General features: G+C 41.3%; 1 protein-coding gene across 2 annotated transcripts in view; it reads right to left on the bottom strand.

The window, feature by feature from the left end:
* Positions 1-20,251, bottom strand: part of ANO9 (anoctamin 9) — a 215,514-nt gene that overhangs the window by 144,712 nt on the left and 50,551 nt on the right. The window contains exon 1 of one of the 2 annotated variants that reach the window (XM_030201206.1): positions 14,403-14,456. The exons of the other annotated variant lie outside the window; for it this stretch is intronic. The gene's annotated coding sequence lies outside the window, so the exon portion shown is untranslated. Of the gene's footprint in view, positions 1-14,402; positions 14,457-20,251 lie in introns of those variants that run through there. 2 annotated transcript variants of the gene reach the window in all.

Genomic DNA, 20,251 nt, shown 5'->3' on the forward strand with positions numbered 1-20,251 from the left:
GAAGCTTAGCTGAAATTGGGTGGCGGGGGGAAGAGGGGTTGGTGGTTGAGAGGCTAGGATAGGGGAGGGCAGACTTATACGGGGTCTGTGCCAGAGCCGGTGATGGGAGGCGGGACTGGTGGTTGGGAGGAGGGAAATACTGCTGGACAGACTTATACGGTCTGTGCCCTGAAAAAGACAGGTACAAATCAAGGTAAGGTATACACATATGAGTTTATCGTGGGCAGACTAGATGGACCATGCAGGTCTTTTTCTGCCGTCATCTACTATGTTACTATGTTACTATGGTACAGTGGGTTTTGGGGGTTTTTGGAGGGCTCAACATTAACCACTACAAGAACAGGTAGGGGGGGATGGGCCTGGGTCCACCTGCCTGAAGTGCACTGCACCAACTAAATACTGCTCCAGGGACCTGCATACTGCTGTCAGGGAGCTGGGTATGACATTTCAGGCTGGCACAAAATGTTTTTGTTTTTGTTTTTTGGGTGGGAGGGGGTTGGTGACCACTGGGGGAGTAAGGGGAGGTGATCCCAGATTTCCTCCGGTGGTCATCTGGTCAGTTGGGGCGCTTTTTTGTGACTCGGTCCTAAAAATAAATGGACTAAGTCCAGCCGGCAAAATGCTCGTTTGAGCCGGCCATCTTTTTTCCATTATGGGGTGAAGTCAGCCATCTCATAACCACGCCCCCACTCCGCCTCCCATCCCGCCTTCTGTACCCTCCCTTGAAGGTTGGCCGGCTCCGCGATGAAAAAGCAGTTGGCGCCGGCCAATTTCGGCTTTCAATTATACCGATTTGGCCGGGATCAGGAGTTCGCCGGCCATCTCCCGATTTGTGTCGGAAGATGGCCGGCGATCTCTTTCGAAAATGAGCTGGATAGTAACATAGTAGATGATGGAAAAGAAAGACCTGTACGGTCCATCCAGTCTGCCCAACAAGATAAACTCATATGTGCTACTTTATGTGTGTACCTGACTTTGATTTGTAGCTGCCATTTTCAGAGCACAGACCATAGAAGTCTGCCCAGCACTAGCCCCGCCTCCCAACCACTAACCCCGCCTCCCCCCACCGGCTCTGCCACCCAATCTTTGCTAAGCTTCTGAGGATCCATTCCTTCTGAACAGGATTTTTTAATGTTTATCCCATGCATTTTTGAATTCCGTTACCGTTTTCATCTCCACCTCCTGCGGGAGGGCATTTCAAGCATCCACCACTCTCTCCGTGAAAAAATACTTCCTGACATTTTTCTTGAGTCTGCCCCATTTCAATCTCATTTCATGTCCTCTAGTTCTACTGCCTTCCCATCTACGGAGACGGTTCATTTGCGGATTAATACCTTTCAAATATTTGAATGTCTGTATCATATCACCCGTTTCTCCTTACTTCCAGGGTATACATGTTCAGGTCAGCAAGTCTCTCCTCATACGTCTTGTAATGCAAATCCCATACCTTTTTTGTAGCTTTTCTTTGCATCACTTCAATTCTTTTTACATCCTTAGCAAGATACGGCCTCCAAAACTGAACACAATACTCCAGGTGGGGCCTCACCAACGACTTCTACAGGGGCATCAACACCTCTTTTCTTCTGCTGGTCACACCTCTCTCTATACAGCCTAGCAACCTTCTAGCTACGGCCACCGCCTTGTCACACTGTTTTGTTGCCTTCAGATCCTATCACCCCAAGATCCCTCTCCCTGTCTGTACATATCAGAGTCTCACCGCCTAACACAAACGTCTCTCGTGGATTTCTACTCCCTAAGTGCATCACTTTGCATTTCTTCACATTGAATTTTAATTGCCAAACCTTAGACCATTCTTCTAGCTTCCGCAGATCCTTTTTCATGTTTTCCACTCCCTCCTGGGTGTCCACTCTGTTACAAATTTTAGTATCGACTGCAAAAAGGCAAACTTTACCTTCTAACCCTTCGGCAATGTCACTCACAAATATACTGAACAGAATCAGCCCCAGCACCGATCCCTGAGGCACTCCACTGCTCACCTTTCCCTCATCCGATCGAATTCCATTTACCACCACCCTCTGGCGTCTGTCCGTCAACCAGTTTACCACTTCGGGTTCTATCTTCAGCCTGTCTAGTTTATTTAAGAGCCTCCTGTGGGGAACCGTGTCAAAAGCTTTGCTGAAATCTAAGTAGATTATGTCTATAGCATGTCCATGATTCAATTCCCGGTCACCCAATCAAAGAATTCAATGACATTCGTTTGGCACGATTTACCTTTGGTAAAACCATGTTGTCTCGGATCTTGCAACTTATTGGCTTCCAGAAAATTCACTATCCTTTCCTTCAGCATCAGTTCCATTACTTTTCCAATAACCGAAGTGAGGCTTACCGGCCTGTAGTTTCCAGCTTCTTCCCTATCACCACTTTTGTGAACAGGGACCACATCCGCCGTTCTCCACTCCCATGGAACCTCTCCAGTCTCCAAGGATTTATTAAGCAAATCTTTAAGAGGACCCACCAGAACCTCTCTGAGCTCCCTCAATATCTGGGGTGGATCCTGTCCAGTCCCATGGCTTTGTCCACCTTTAGATTTTTAAGTTGTTCATACACACTCTCTTCCATGAATGGTGCTATATCCTCTCCATTCTCATATGTACTTTTGCCAGTCAATCGTGGTCCTGCTCCAGGATTTTCTTCTGTGAAAACAGAACAAACGTATCTGTTTAGTAAATTTGCTTTTTCTTCATCATTATCTATATAGCGGTTCGCAGCATCTTTCAGTCTCACAATTCCCTTTTTAGTCTTCCTCCTTTCACTAATATACCTGAAGAAATTTTTGTCACCCCTCCTTACCTTTCTAGCCATTTGTTCTTCCGCTTGCGCTTTCGCCAGATGTATCTCTCTCTTTCAGTTTCATCTGGTATTCCTCTCCGTGTTCCTCTTCTTGAGTTTTTCTGTATTTCAGGAACGCCAACTCTTTAGCCTTTATTTTCGCAGCCACTTGCTTGGAGAACCATATTGGTTTCCTTTTTCTCTTGCTTTTATTTACTCTCCTTACATAAAGGTTTGTGGCCCTATTTATAGCTTCTTTCAGCCTGGACCACTGTCCTTCCACTTATTTTTCGTCCTCCCAGCCCATCAACTCCTTCCTCAGGTATTTCCCCATTTTACTAAAGTCAGCATGCTTGAAATCCAGGACTTTGAGTTTTGAGTGGCCGCCCTCCACTTCAGCTGTCATATCAAGCCAAACTGTTTGATGGTCACTGCTGCCCAGGTGGGCACCCACTCGGACATTTGACACACTATCCCCATTTGAGAGCACCAGATCCAGCGTCATTCCCTCCTTCATGGATTCCGTAACCATTTGTCTGAGCAGAGCACTTTGAAAAGCATCCACGATCTCTCTACTTCTTTCCAATTCTGCAGATGGAACCTTCCAATCTACATCCGGCAGATTGAAATCTCCCAGCAACAGCACCTCTCTCGTCTTTCCCAATTTTTGAATATCTGCGATCAGATCTTTATCTAGTTCCTCCTATTATGTCGGGGGTCTGTAGACAACACCCACGTGGATAGAGGTTCTATCATCTCTTTTTAAGGTGATCCATATAGCTTCTTCCTTTCCCCTGGTCCCTGTCATTTCAGTCGCTGCGATATAATTTCTCACATACAGAACTATTCCTCCACCTTTACGACCATCTCTATCCTTCCTAAATAGATTATAGCCTGGTATGTTTGCATCCCATTCATGAGAACCATTGAGCCACGTCTCCGTGATTCCAATAACGTCTCAGTCTGCCTCCAACATCAGGGCTTGAAGGTTATGAACTTTATTGCTTAGACTGTGAGCATTTGTGGCCATTGCTTTCCATCTACGTTTCCTGGTATGTGTTTCAACATTAGTGATTTGGGAGTGTCTTTTCTCTTTGGGTACCTTCATATCAAGAAATGTAAGCTATCAAAGTACCTTGGGTATCTTGATAGCTTGCATCTTCAAAAATGTTGTGAGTTACACTACTAAATAAGTGAAGGGAAATCTTGCCTCACCAATCTACTACATTTGTTTGAAGGGGTGAACAAACATGTGGATAAAGGAGAGCCAGTTGATACTGTGTATCTGGATTTTCAGAAGGTGTTTGACAAAGTACCTCATGAAAGACTCCAAAGGAAATTGGAGAGTCATGGGATAGGAGATAGTGTTCTACTGTGGATTAAAAACTGACTAAAAGATAGAAAACAGAGAGTAGGGTTAAATGGTCAGTATTTTCAATGGAGAAGGGTAATTAGTGGGGTTCCCCAGGGGTCTGTGCTCAGACCGCTGCTTTTTAATATATATATAAATGACCTCGAGATGGGAGTAACTAGTGAGGTAATTAAATTTGCTGATGACACAAAGTTATTCAAAGTCGTTAAATCGCGGGAGGATTGTGAAAAATTACAAGAGGACCTTACGAGACTGGGAGACTGGGCGTCTAAATGGCAGATGACGTTTGATGTGAGCAAGTGCAAAGTGATGCATGTGGGAAAGAGGAACCCGAATTACAGCTACGTCATGCAAGGTTCCATGTTAGGAGTCACGGACCAAGAAAGGGATCTAAGTGTCGTCGTCGATGATACTTTGAAACCTTCTGCTCACTGTGCTGCTGCGGCTAAGAAAGCAAATAGAATGTTAGGAATTATTAGGAAAGGAATGGAAAACAAAAATGAGGATGTTATAATGCCTTTGTATCGCTCCATGGTGCGATCGCACCTTGAATATTGTATTCAATTCTGGTCACCACATCTCAAAAAAGATACAGTGGAATTAGAAAAGGTGCAGAGAAGGGCGATGAAAATGATAAAGGGGATGGGACGACTTTCCTATGAGGAAAGGCTAAAGCGGGCTAGGGCTCTTCAGCTTAGAGAAAAGGCGGCTTAGGGGAGATATGATAGAGGTCTATAAAATAATGAGTGGAGTTGAACGGGTAGATGTGAAGCGTCTGTTCACGCTTTCCAAAAATACTAGGACTAGGGGGCATGCGATGAGGCTACAATGTAGTAAATTTAAAACGAATCGGAGAAACTATTTCTTCACTCAACGAGTAAACTCTGGAATTCATTGCCAGAGAATGTGGTAAAGGCGGTTAGCTTAGCGGTGTTTAAAAAAGGTTTGGATGGCTTCCTAAAGGAAAAGTCCATAGACCGTTATTAAATGGACTGGGGAAAATCCACTATTTCTGGGATAAGCAGTATAAAATGTTTTGAACATTTTTGGGGTCTTGCCAGGTATTTGTGACCTGGATTGGCCACTGTTGGAAACAGGATGCTGGGCTCGATGGACCTTTGGCAATACTTATGTACTTATAAAAGTCACAGTACATGTACAATTACAATTTTAAAAATAAATCAGAAATACAATCATAACAATTTCCTTCTCCCTCTTCAAAATTTAAAACTTAACTCAAGCACATATTTTTACGCAGACGATATCCTTTTGATACACTATACTACAGCACACAACCCTGATATTTCTGCACTTCAAAACTGTCTGGGTGAAATTTCATTGTGGTTAAGAGAACATCGCTTAGTCCTTGACCCACAAAAGACTACACTTTGTTGGATATCTAGACATCTCACTCCTCCCACAGGTACACAACCAGTGGCACTGTTCAAATATCTTGGGGTTATTATTGACTCCAGACTCAGCTTCTCTTTGTAAATCTCATCAGTGTTGAAATTCAGTTTTTATGCTCTTCAAAAAATAAGAGCTGTCCAAAGCTTTTTGGATTTTCCATCATTACATACCTACTTCCATGCTTTTATCGGTTTTCGTCTTGATTACATAGTAGATGACGGCAGAAAAAGACCTGCATGGTCCATCCAGTCTGCCCAAGACAAACTCATATGTGTATACCTTACCTTGAGTTGAATTTGTACCTGTCCTTTTCAGGGCACAGACCATATAAGTCTGCCCAGCAGTATTTCCCGCCTCCCAACCACCAGTCCTGCCTCCCATCACCGGCTCTGGTACAGACCGTATAAGTCTGCCCTCCCCTATCCTCGCCTCCCAGCCACAACCCCCTCTTCCCCCCACCTGCTCCACCACCCAATTTCAGCTAAGCTTCTGAGGATCCATTCCTTCTGCACAGGATTCCTCTATGCATATCCCATGCATGTTTGAACTCCATTACCATTTTCAGATTGCTGTAGTTTATGCAGGTATTTCCAAATGTGAGCTCAAGAGAATTCAAACACTAAAGGCCAGTGCTGGACTGGCTTGTACGGTTCAAGTATCACATATAGCAATCTGGTTTAGTATAGGCTGGAGAGAGCTTCGACGGAAACTCCAAATATTTGGAATGTGAGGACAGTGCCGGGATGACTTTTATGGATTGTGTCCCGCAAATGAGAAGACAGATTCAGATAGGCTGGAGTGAGATTTGATGGCAAATCCGGTAGTTGGAACATAAGGGCAGAGCCGGGCGGACTTCTATGGTCTATGTTCCAGAAACACCAAAGAAAGACCATGATTAAGTATATAATATCACGTTCATTGTTGATTTAAACTTAGACTGATAACGATGTGACTGTTGGGCAGACTGGATGGACTGTTCAGGTCTTTATCTTCCGTCACTTACAATGTTACTATGCCTGTGTAAGGCAAGATCATATTACTTCTCTGTTTCAACAGCTTCACTGGTTGCCTATAAATGTAAGAATACAGTTTAAAATTCTATCTTTGACACATAAGCCCCTACATATTGGCCTCCCTGAATATCTAGTCAGACTTACTACCCTACACCCCTTCTCGTATGCTTAGGTCATTGAATGATCACAGGTTGATCCTCCCTAACCCAAATCAAGCACACTGGGTCTCTACATGAAAAAGTGCTTTTTATTTTTGTCCCCTTTCTTATGGAACAAACTTCCATGGGTATTAAGATCAGAACCATCTTTTACTAATTTCAAGAAAGCATTGAAGTCTCAGCTTTTGTGTGAGTTAGTTGACAATACAAACAAAGTCACTGATAGGCAGACTCTTTTTCTGAGGTTGTGGATGTGATTCTCTGTGCTATTTTAATGAAGTTCTGTTCAGTTTTCTTCTATGGTTTTTATATATTGTGTATCACCTTGATTTACTGTGCATCTAAGGCCTTTTTAGCAAATCTCCTAATAAACATAAACACTTGACAAAATACCAAAAATGTAATTCTGTAACTGTGCTCATGTAGTTATATGCACCATAAGTGACAAGATAATTTGCACTTACATCTGTATCTGCACTACATATTATTTTATGAAATAGCACATAGGTGCATTAGTGCATAATTGCAAGGTGGGTGTACACATGTGCGGAGCATGAGAAAGGCATGGGTGTGTCCCCAAGTTACTCACGTAAGCTTTAGAATACTATAAGTTACATGCAGGTCAGGTAATAGTTATGTGTGAACATTTATACCTGCCATTCACCTGCTGTAACTGGAGTAGAGGAGTAGCCTAATCATTAGTGTAATGAACTGAGAGCCTGGGGAACTGGGTTCAATTCCCACTGCTACTCCTTGTAATCCTGCTCAAGTCATTTAAACTTCCATTGCCCCGGCTACAAAAACTTAAATTATGAGCCCACTAAAGATAGGAAAAGCATCTACACAGAATGTGTAAACTGCTTCAGTTGTACCACAGAACTGTGGTATATCAAGTCCATGACCCTTTATTCTGTCTGCACCTAATTCTGTGAGCACACCCGTTTGAGAATAAGTCAAGATAAGTAACACATTGCCTGAATTTTTTATATAATGTTAAGAATAAAAGAATAAAAAGTGAAGAATTGAGGTATTGGTAGGTTGGGGGTAAAAGTCTATGATTATAATATTGATACGGCAAGAGGTTCACCGAGGGAGTGAAGTGACACCAGCCGTTAAGTACATATGAGACTTACTCGCTATAATTATTGCAACATATTGTACTTTTTTGATCCTCTACTACATATATTGCACCTAATTCTAGGCATATGAATGCGAAATTACACCATTATTCTATAATGGCATTTTGGTGCACAGATGCCATTATAAAATTGGCATTCTGTAGTCAGCACTGGCATGTCTACCTCATGGCTACTACTACTACTAATCATTTCTATAAAGCTACTAGATGCGTACGACTGGTAGCGCTATAGAAATGATTTGTAGTAGTAGTAGTACACAGTGCTGTACATATTATATGCAGATACTTTCTCTGTCCCTAGGAGGGCTCACAATCTAAGTTTTTGTACTTGGGGCAATAGAGGTTTAAGAGACTTGCTTAAGGTCACAAGGAGGTGCAGTGGGAATCGAATCCAGGTTGCCAGTATCAAAGCCCGCTGCACTAACCATTAGGCCACTCCTCCAGTTATGGAATTGCGCCCCCCCCCCCCCCCCCAAGCCTTCAGATGTTTGCAAAAATCACAAATACTCCCTTTCTTTTTGAATTTGTAAGGGCACCTTGTTTCACAATTTAGGTCCATCATATATAAAAGCACCTCCTCTGGTAAACTGCAATTTTAGTTTAGATGGCAGTTACAGATGTGCACAGAGATGGAGACAATGGAAAATCCATGGGGATGGTGAGGGACCAATAGCAATATGATGGGGATGGGGTGGGGATGCATCCAAACTGATGGGATGGATGGGGATAGGGACCAGATCAAGTCCCTGTGCACACTTGTGCTTGGAACTCCTATCACCAGCACGTCATCAGAACGTTCTTTTTCAGTTACAGGAAAAACAATCGAAGAATGTGGAATCAGTGGCATTCCTAGCCTGGATGGCACCCGGGGCGGAACGCCGATGCGCCCCCCCCCCCCCGGCTAAATGACACCCCCCCCCCCCCCCCGAGTGCACGCCGCTGGGGGGGGGTGCCGCGGCGCACGCCTGTCGGCTCCAAGTTCGATAACTTCGCTCGTTCGCTGCAGCTCCCTCTGCCCCGGAACAGGAAGTAACCTGTTCCAGGGCAGAGGGAGCTGCAGTGAACGAGCGAAGATAGCGAACTCGGAGCTGACATGCGCGCGCCACGGCACCCCCCAGCGGTGTGCACCCGGGGCGGACCGCCTCCACCGCCCCCCCTTGGTACGCCACTGTGTGGAATGGAACTGAGCTCTGGCTCTGTAGATGGTTCATTATTTTTACATAGTTTGAAATGATGGACTGCAAGAACATTATGGACTTTGATATTTAAGAAAACAATTTTAATCATAAGACTATGGGTTTCTTGCATATGTAACAAAGTAATGCCTATTGTTTTGTGTTAAATTTTAACAAATTATAGGACACATTTTATGTTTTGTTTGAATTTACAAGATCTTTTAAATGTGGATGGGTACAAGGATGGGAAAGAAAACTGTGGGGATAGTGAGGGGTTGGTACCAATATGATTGGATGGGGTGGGGATGGAAGAATTGACTGAGGATGGGGGGTGGGGATGGGGACCAGATCATGTTCCCATGCATCCCTCTAAAGGAAGTGCTAATAAATTCTGCAGCAAGGATCGCAAGATTTTAAAAGACATGTAAGAAACAAGATTATCCTTTAAATAAATATTACTACACAAATATAGCAATTTATGAACTAAACGTAGGCTACCCAATATTTAACCGTGGTGGTTAGCATTTAGGAAACATGCCAGCTACCACGGTTAAAATGAAAATGGATTTTCAGCACTAGTACCCAGATACTGGTCAGCACTGAATATCTGGTTTCAGTGTTGACCCAGAAATGCTGAACATAAGAATAGCCATACTGGGTCAGACCAATGGTCCATCTAGCCCTATATCCTGCTTCCAACAGTGGTCAATCCAGGCAGAAACCCAAATAGCAGCAACATTCCATATAGAATCTTAAACAGTAGCAACATTCCATGCTACCAATCCTGGGGCAAGCAGTGGCTTCTCCATGTCTGTCTCAATAGCAGACTATGGACTTTTCCTCCAAGAATTTGCCCAAACTTTTTTTAAACCCAGATACACTAACTGCTGTTACTACATCCTCCCGTAACATGTTCCAGAGCTTAACTATTCATTGAGTAAAAATATATTTCCTCCTATTTGTTTTAAAAGTATTTTCATGTAATTTCATTGAGTGTCCCCTGGTCTTTGTACTTTTTGAAAGAGTGAAAAATCGATTTATTGATAAAGTTATGACAGTCTTTTTGTTGTGCTAACGTTAGCCAGTTAATTATCTGGTTAATGGTATGAATATCACTGTCAACCAGGTAAGCAATCTTTGGCTCAGACCAAGCTCTGCCCACAGACTATCCTGGCACTAACCAGATAATGCCTCAATAGTCATAGGAAATATTCAGTGGAACAACCCAACAGTGCCACTGGATATCCCTCTCACTGGCACTTATGTACCTTGTAGTACCTGGTAACTGGATAAATGACTTTGAAAACCTATCCCAGAGTTTTAAACTCTATGCAAAATGACAAAGGAAGCCAATGAAGAGCTTTCAACAATGGAATTACCAGATCACACCTGTTAAAAAAAAATCAGCCGAGCAGCTTTCTTTTGCATGAGCTGAATCAATGGAGGGCTTTTTGTGAAAGCCACCCCTCTCCATAAAGACTGTTACAATCAGGCTGTGAAGTTACAGTTAGAATCAGAAGCAATTTTGGGTAGAGTTGGAGTTGCTAAAAATCTATTGACTGACTCCAGCTTCAAAATAAAAACTTACACTGTAATATTAGGTAAATTCATAATTTTATACTTATACTTAAATATATATCATTTTTTGACCTGGATCTAAAATACTGGTAGATATTTACCAGTACTTTAGATCCTGAACAAAAACTTTAAAGCCTAATCTCAGTAGGAGTCAGAGTTGGAGTTGGACAGTAGAAAAATAAAGGAGACAGTGTCGGAGTCAAAGGTTTGTTGTATCACAGCTCTGGTTACAATAATCTAGTCTTGCAGCCGCAAATGAATGGACCAGTGCTTCCAAATCTGGCCCAGAAATAAATGCTAACACCTAAGTGACCTATGTGGACCTTTTACTAAGCCATGGTAGCATTTTTGGCGCGTGGTACGATAAGCATGCGTTAAACACTAGAGATGCTCATATATTCCTATGGGTGTCTCTAGCATTTAGCACGCACTAAAAACGCTACCGTGGCTAAGTAAAAGACCCCTTAAGTAATGCAAATGAAGTCTTAACCATCCTTGAGATCTATGCATCCAAGGTTAAATTTTCATCCAATAAGACTCCCAGACTGCAAACTTGTTGTTTAGAGTAAATGATAACTGCTGTAGAAGGAATAAATAAACAATCCCCTTTTCCTCCTATTGTACCTCAGTCTTCTTAGAGTTTAGACCTGCTCCGAGACAGACGTAAAGTGTGTGTGTCCTCTATGACTGTACATAAAGTATGCATGTGCATGGTAACTCACCTCACTCCACCCAAACTACGCCCCCCACCCCCCACCCCCTCCGGAAGCCTACTACTTACAGTTTTATAATAGTCATTTTCTGCTTGCAAAACATGCTTTACATGCAGAAAATGCATTAGAAAAATGACTCCCCACGTGTATTACTTTGGCAACACTTGTACAGTCATGCCAGTAGAATTTCCTGAACCTGACTTTCTACATGGATTGGCACAGTGCCTGGGGTTCCTCAGGGCGGGAGGCAACCTGCTCATCTGGTGCATCCAGTTTCTCTTCCTTGGAAATCTTAGGCTTTTATTTTCAGGCTGTTGATCCAATTTGTGGTCAGGTTTCTTTCGTTATCAACCTCCTAACATTCCTCCATTCAGCTCATCATTTCAAGGTCCGTTTTCCAATTCCCACCCTTCTTTCACATTTGAAGTAATTTTAAGCAAAACAGACGTTTTAGTAAATTCAGATGCCAGTTAAACAAATAAAATCTTCTGCCCAATACTCAGTCCGTGGTGGTGAGCGATGTCTGATCAGCTCACAGCCGCAGGCTGATCTGACCCTGAATATTCAATGATGGGACATGCATGGCCCCAGGCTCCGAATATCCTAGTCTCAGCAGTCACTCAGAAATTAACCGTGTGCCGGGTGATATTCAGAGCAGTGCCCAGTTAACTTCGCCGCATAAGTTAGGACACTCTTTTTGCTGTCCTAACTTTATGCAGTTACTTAGCTGGTTAGCACACTGAAAATGGCCACTAACCGGGTAAGTAGACACTCTACCCACGCTCTACCCCTGGCCTGTCCCTAGCCTAATTGGTTAGAAGATGGCAAATTACTTTTATAATAAAGTTTCTTCCCTTTTAGCCAACATTCCATCCACTACAAACACAGTTCAAATACCCTCAGCAACACCATCTTTGCTACCAATAAGTAAGTTTCACATTTAAAAGATATAATTTCAGGAATGAACTTAACCACATCTCCGACCAATCCCATCACTGCATACATTTTGAAATGGTTTTACACTCACCTTAGTTCTTTTCTCCTTCAAATGATCACTTGCAGCTATCAGACTGAAATTACAAGTTATTTCAAAACCATCAGAAAGCAGTAATTATCGCCCAGTTGATAATTTACCATTTCTCATAAAAATCATTGAGAAAATGATTTATATCCACCTTCAAGCCTTTCTACTTAAAACCAATACTCTTCACCCCAATCAAACTGGGTTCTGTGCACTGAAAACACACTTTTGGAATTAACCACATATCCACCATCACCTTGACATTAATAGCCCTGTGATTATGTTATCTTTAGATTGTCAGCATTTGATCTGGTAGACCACAATATCCTACTAGATAGGTAATCTCAATTAGGACTTTGTGACACAATACATGATTGGTTCTAATCAATCTTTCAGACTGACATTATGTTGTACATTTCCAAAATGATACCTCAACACCTTTTCTCTTGCCTTCAGGAGTACCACAGGGTTCTATCTTATCCAATATGCTTGTTTAACATTTACATGACACTGTTCCTGGCTCAATCCATAGGCTTCACGACTTATGTATACATGGACAACATTCAATTACTATATCCATAGATTATCAAGACTCTACCATAACTTCAGACATTAATTCTAAGCTAATAGAACTAACGATGTGGCTTCAGAATAATAGGCTTGTCCTCAATCCAGAAAAGTCCATATGTATCCTTTTCTCAAACTCTCCAAATACCATTCTACCACATTCTGTTATGCTTTCATCAGTACCAGTCCCTCAACATGCTACAGTAAAAGTTTTAGGAGTACTTTTAGATGAAAAACTATTTTTTCAACCACATCTCAGTGCAGTAATTCGCACCTGCTTTTTTCGTCTCTGACAGATCGATCAAATCCTTGCTTTACCCAAAGACATTAATATATACTAGTTCATTCTTCTGTAATAACTCGACTTGATTACTGCAATGTTCTTTACAATGGTCTCCATCAAAAAGATATTCGTTGTCTGCAGCTTGTACAAAATACTGCCAATACAATAATTACTGTATCATAAAATTTGATCATGCCACTCCACTCCTAAAGGAAGCTTAATGGCTTCCTTTACTGCATAGATTTATAAAACACTGCTCTTAGTTATATAAAATTGTATCAACTGGTGCACCTCAATTCCTATCCCATCTTTTGACCCCTTATATCCCTGCACTATCGTTGAGATCAGAGACCCAACATCACCTAGTGGTTCCTTCATTCAGAGAAATTTTTCACAAACATACAAGGGCAGCTATTTTTTCAGTGAAGGGCCCAGAAACCTGGAATAAACTCCCACAAACTTTACATGACAGTATAACACTACAAGAATTTAAGATTGATTTTAAAACATTCTTTTTCCAGGATGCATATAATTAAAGAAAAGACATTACATTTATGACCGTCCTCTTCTGAAGCTGAGTCTGGATAAAAGCTCACTCCCTCATTATGTTTTTTTCCCTTTCATAATATTGTAGTTCTACCCCGTTTCCTTATGGTATTAGTTTGTTCTTTTCCTCTCTCCTAGTCTATTTTTTTTCTTTTTAGAATGCAAGCCATCTAGATGTCTAATAAACTCAAACTAGTATGTTAATTAATAGTGGAAAACTCACAACATTCAAGCTTCTACTAACCCTCTTGTTTACTAAACTGTGCGGAAAAGCTGCTCAGCAATGCCAACACAGCCCATTCAAAGTGAATGGGCTGTGTCGGCATTAGTACATAGCAGCCGCTAGCGTGGCTTAGTAAATAGGAGGGTAAGTAAGCACATCTCAACAAGAGAACTATAATTTCTGAACAATCAGAGGAATGAATATGCATTAATTAACAAGGTATATCACAACATAGTGGGAATGGAGAGCTAGCTTAGTGGTTAGAGAAGCAGGTTGTGAACCAGAGAAGCCAGTGTTCAAATCCTTTCTCTCCCCCAAATATTCTTTGTTACCTTGGACAAGTTTGTTCACTCGCCATTGCTTCAAGTATGACTTAGATTGTGAGTCCATTTGGGCAAGGAAATAATTCACGTACCTGAGTGTAACACACCTTAAGCTTTGATTTCAAAAGGAAAGTTATAAAGCTCAGATCTAATTCCAAACTTTGAGGTGGACATCACATTATTTGCTTCCCTTGAGATGATTAACACATTACAGCAGGTACTCATTTCCAGGCTGTATGTGAGACGATCCTACAGGAAGCAAAAAAGAGGGACCAATCTCCACAGGTCAGAAAGCAGCAGCCAAACAGCAGAGATGACCAAGGACCAGTGTGTACTTGGTCATCCCTGCTGTTTCACTAATGTAGCCAGAAATGTCTCTTAAAAATCTTTTATTAACAGCAGTTTGCATGAAAACAAACAGAGAAGTATTGAACCATGAAAAGGATAGTGCTTGCACCAGGAGTCCACAATACATAGGGCCAAAAGTGCATATGTCAAATGCACAAGATAATATATAGTTTACAAACTGTAGTGAAGAACATATAGCGGGACTAAGATAACACTCCCCCCCCCCAATGGTAAAAAAATGATTAAAAACAGTTGCAGCATGCAGTAGAGTCAAACCAGTAGCTCTTCTCCACAATGCGGTAAGAAGGATCTCACACACTCACCAAACAGGTGTGCTGCAAGCCAAGACTTCTCATACAGAGAGACAGAAAAGGTTACAGCCACTGCCTAGATATGGACCTCACATGAATGGCCCATTGCATGCAATAGTCATGAGTTCAGTTAACCCTCAGGTATTGAAAGGATTCTGAGGCTCCAAAAACTATTGGAGAATGAACTCATGAAGCACTGAAAAGAGAAGACTCAGAAGTGCAATATTCATTCCAGGAAGTGGTACTTTGGTGGTTGAAATGTTACATTTCCCACATCTCTTTGTGGATTACTCTCAGACCGCTGAAACCTTCTGCTCAGTGTGCTGCTGCGGCTAGGAAAGCGAATAGAATGTTGGGTGTTATTAAGAAGGGTATGGAGTCCAGGTGTGCGGATGTTATAATGCCGTTGTATCGCTCCATGGTGCGACCGCACCTGGAGTATTGTGTTCACTACTGGTCTCCGTATCTCAAAAAAGATATAGTAGAATTGGAAAAGGTACAGCGAAGGGCGACGAAAATGATAGTGGGGATGGGACGACTTTCCTATGAAGAGAGGCTGAGAAGGCTAGGGCTTTTCAGCTTGGAGAAGAGACGGCTGAGGGGAGATATGATAGAAGTGTATAAAATAATGAGTGGAATGGATCGGGTGGATGTGAAGCGACTGTTCACGCTATCCAAAAATACTAGGACTAGAGGGCATGAGTTGAAGCTACAGTGTGGTAAATTTAAAACGAATCGGAGAAAATTTTTCTTCACCCAACGTGTAATTAGACTCTGGAATTCATTGCGGGAGAACGTGGTACGGGCGGTTAGCTTGACGGAGTTTAAAAAGGGGTTAGATAGATTCCTAAAGGACAAGTCCATAGACCGCTATTAAATGGACTGGAAAAATTCCTCATTTTTAGGTATAACTTGTCTGGAATGTTTTTACGTTTGGGGAGCGTGCCAGGTGCCCTTGACCTGGATTGGCCACTGTCGGTGACAGGATGCTGGGCTAGATGGACCTTTGGTCTTTCCCAGTATGGCACTACTTATGTACTTATGTACTCTTAAAATGCTACCAAGCAGTTAATGCAAACATTCTAATGACATCTATGGGAAGTGGATTAGCTCAATACAAGTGGAGAGATGTGAACGCATAGGTCAGCATTTTGGTAATACTCACAATCCTGCAGGAACTGACAGCCTTGAATGATGCATCCATGAATTTTAATTTAATTTTATCAATAGCCACATAACATAGTACTATAGTAGATGATGGCAGATAAAGAACCTGTACAGTCCATCCAGTCTGCCCAGCAAGATAAACTCATAGCATAAGGTATGATGTGATATTACATATGTATACTTGATCTTGATTTGTCCTTGCCATTTTCAGGGCACCGACAATAGAAGTCTGCCCTGCACTGGCCTTGTTCTCCAACTTCTGAAGTTGTCGTCAAAGCCCCACCCCAGCCTATCCAAATCTGTCCAGCCACGATCAGGGCACAGACCTTAGAAGTCTGCCTGGCACTTGCTGTGCTTCTAATTATTGGTGTTGCCATCTAATCACCTCTAAACTTGTTTGGTTCCATGCCTTATACACAGTATTCCTTTGTATTTATCTCACATATTTTTTAATTTCTTTACCGTTTTCATCTCCACCACCTCCTATGGGAGAGCATTCCAGGAATATACCACTCTTTCCATGAAAAAGTACTTACTGACATTATTCCTGAGTTGGCCTCCTGCTACCTCAATTCATGTCCTCTAGTTCTATCACCTTCCCGTCTCTGGAAAAGGTTTGCTTGTAGATTAATACCTTTTAAATATTTGAATGTCTGTATCATATCATCCTTCTCTCTTTTCTTCCAGGGTATACATATTTAGATCCTCAAGTCTCTCCTCATACATCTTGTGAGGCAAACCCCATACCATTTTCATCACTTTTCTCTGAACTGCTTCAAGTCTTTTTACATCCGTAGCAAAATACAGCTTCCAAAACACAATACTCCAAGTGGAACTGCCAATACTACAACCACTCAATATCTCTGTTTAGACCACGGGGCTGAAAGTGTCCCAGGAAAAAATGAAACGTTGCTCTTTATGAATTAATGTGTCCCCCAAGGATCCAACCTTGTCCAGAACCACCTGTAACAATACTGTGTATTGTAAATCCATTATTGCATGATGATATTCTTTCCAATGCGCCGATAAAGGTTCTTCCGCTTTATCGGTTTTAATGTTACTGATATGTTCTCTTATATGGGGAGCCCCGTGGTCTAAACAGAGATATCGAGAGGTTGTGACAGAAAGGAGGCGGGGAGAGGATATGACCAATAACAGCTACAGACCAATAACAGTCAGGGATTAAAAAGTGAATGAAGATGGCGACATAGCATGCAATACCCTCAGTGTGGGCGGAGTTTTGTTGGCACCCACCGGGGTGCATGACCGAAAGAAGGTTGGATGCTTTAATCGTGAGTAGTTTGGCTTAGCATTTACTTGTTTAAGTGCTCTATGAAAACTGTATATGGTGAAGGTTATTTGAACAAGCGTATATTTGTATGTAGGTTCCCCTTTTGAGGAAGCAACTGCAAAATTCGGCCAGAATCAAGGGGACTTATTGTTATGTGAGTGTGTATGGAATGAGCTGTTGGATTATAACAAATGTTTTTCACTTTTATCATGAGGTGACATCTCTAAGGGAAGAAGGAATCAGCATCATATATAAATAGTGATAATGATTATGGCAATTGTCTAACAGTGAAGATTTGTTTGAATAGCGGATAATATTTTCGTACATATGTATAGGAGGTAATAGCCAAAAATAGGCCATCATTGAGGTAACAGCCACATAATCATTTAGGCATTGTGCATTGTATAGTGTTTGTGACCAACAATGTTTTTACTTTAATTTATGTACTTATATAGCTGTTATAATAATGTTATAATGTTGTAGTGAGGAGGAAGGTTAAAATATTTGCACAGTCTGTGTATTGTCCTGCCTCAGGAGGCAGCACGTATGTACATACCTTGAACTATCACAGGAATGCCTAATGTGCAATGATGGTTCCTCTGATTCTACCACATGTTCCCTTGGGGATGTAATGGTAAGAACAGAATAGAACTGAGCACATTATATATCACTTTAACTATACATTAAGATTATTTAATACTGAGTATAGATTAGTGGATGAATAGGACGAGACTCAGTAGTATTAAATTAAGTGTTCTTCTGGATTAGATATATTTGGTAACAATTAATTTTTAACTGCCAGACCTTTGACCATTCTTCTAATTTTTGGAGATCTCTGTCCATAGGTTCTACTCCATCCAGGGTATCCACTCTATTGGCTATCTTTATGTTATATGCAAAAAGGCAAACTTTTCCTTCTAACTCTTCAGTAATGTCTCTCACAAATATCAGCCCCAGTACCTACTCCTGAGGCACTCTACTAGTCACCTTCCTTTCCTCAGAGTGGATTCCATTTACCACCACCCTCTGTTACCTGTCAGTCCACCAGTTTCCAATCTAGTTTACCACTTTGGGCCCTATGTTCAGCCCTCGCAACTTATTCATGAATCTTCTGTGAAGAACCATATCAAAAGCTTTGCTGAAATCCAAGTAGATTACATCTAGTGCCTGTCTTTTATCCAATTCTTTGGTCACCCAGTCAAAGAAATCAATCAAAATCGTTTGGCAGGTTTTTCCTTTGGTAAAGCCTTGTTGCCTCAGATCCTGCAAGTCATTGGATTCTAGAAAGTTAACTGTCTTTTCCTTCAGAAGTGACTCCATTATTTTTCCTAGCACCTCAGCCATAAGTTCTAAATGGTTTACAACTGGCATACCAAACTACAATGAATATATAAAAAAGCATTCTTTAAATTGAATTTAAAGCATTAAGATTATCCAAGAAATATAGCCATGAACAGTGAACATCTAAGTAATAATACTTTCATTACGTTAAAAAGTAGAGGAGTGTAGTAGCCGTGTTAGTCCATACAAGAACGTAAGACCTTTGAAGTCAGGATGATTGAATATTTTAACACCCAACAGAAAGGACTTAACAAGGATCTGGTGTTCCTAGCCCATTATAAACCATAAAGCTGTATGTCTCTGTAGATCACCCCACCCCTCACCTATCCACACCCATCCTGTTAGAATATCAATGATATGCTTTGATGTCCCCATGCATACCTCGTACCCACCCCCATCCTACCACCCTGTCAGACTGTCATAGTAATGCTTGAATGTTTTCACTTATATACACTGTCAGCTAGCACATTTGCTTATTTCCGATCTGACGAAGAATGGCAACCTTCGAAAGCTAATCAAGAAATGTATTAAGTTATGTCCAATAAAAAAGGTATCATCTTATTTTCTTTTCCATGTTTTTTTTATTTATTTATTTATTTATATTTTTAATATCTTTTCCATGTTTTATTTTGTTTGATTTCTATTGATTACATTAAAAAAAAATCAATCTCAGATTATCATTTTAGGGCCCTATTTACTAAGGTGCGCTAGCGTTTTTAGCACGTGCTAAACGCTAGAGTTACTCATATGTTTCTATGGGCAGCTTAGTGTTTAGCGCATGCTATCATTAGCGCACGCTAAAAATGCTAGAGCGCCCTTAGCAGGGCTTAGTAAACAGGGATCATAGTCTAAAATCAACTGAAGTAAATACAACCTTACAGTAAAGAAACATTAATTTTTCAAAGATGACAAACTTTGTAAGTTTAAAAAAAATACTAAAATAGTTTTAAGAAAACAAATAGGCAGGCGATCTGCAATATCCAGACTGGAGCAGATCACAAGGGTGAAATCCAAAATGTCTAATTTATTCATATTATGAAAGCCCGAAAAAATATTGTTTCTCCCTCACCAGGGCTACATCAGAGGCTTCAATAACAAAACCTGAAGGCGGTTCCACAGAATATTACCTACAGGTAAAAGTAGTTTCATTTCCAGAGAAGCAAGATAAAGTCCAGTGATGACTCCCCAGTGGACTTTGTGTTGCTTCTCTGGAAGTGAAGCTACTTTTACCTGCATAAAATAGCTTTGAAATAACCAAGGGGCCCTTTTACTAAGCTGCGTTAAAAAGTGTCTGAGCTGAGGCCACGTTTAGCAGGGCAGTAAAATAGCTTCATTTTCTATTTCCCCTATTAATGGCCACATGCTAATTTCACAATTAGCACATGGCCATTAGCACGGAAGCTCTTACTGACATTATTTTCTAGGTGGTAATAACTTCCGCACTCACCATGTGCTAATCATAATCCAGCTTTACTAACTGATT

Source organism: Microcaecilia unicolor, chromosome 4 (assembly GCF_901765095.1).
Source record: "Microcaecilia unicolor chromosome 4, aMicUni1.1, whole genome shotgun sequence".
NCBI lineage: Eukaryota > Metazoa > Chordata > Amphibia > Gymnophiona > Siphonopidae > Microcaecilia > Microcaecilia unicolor.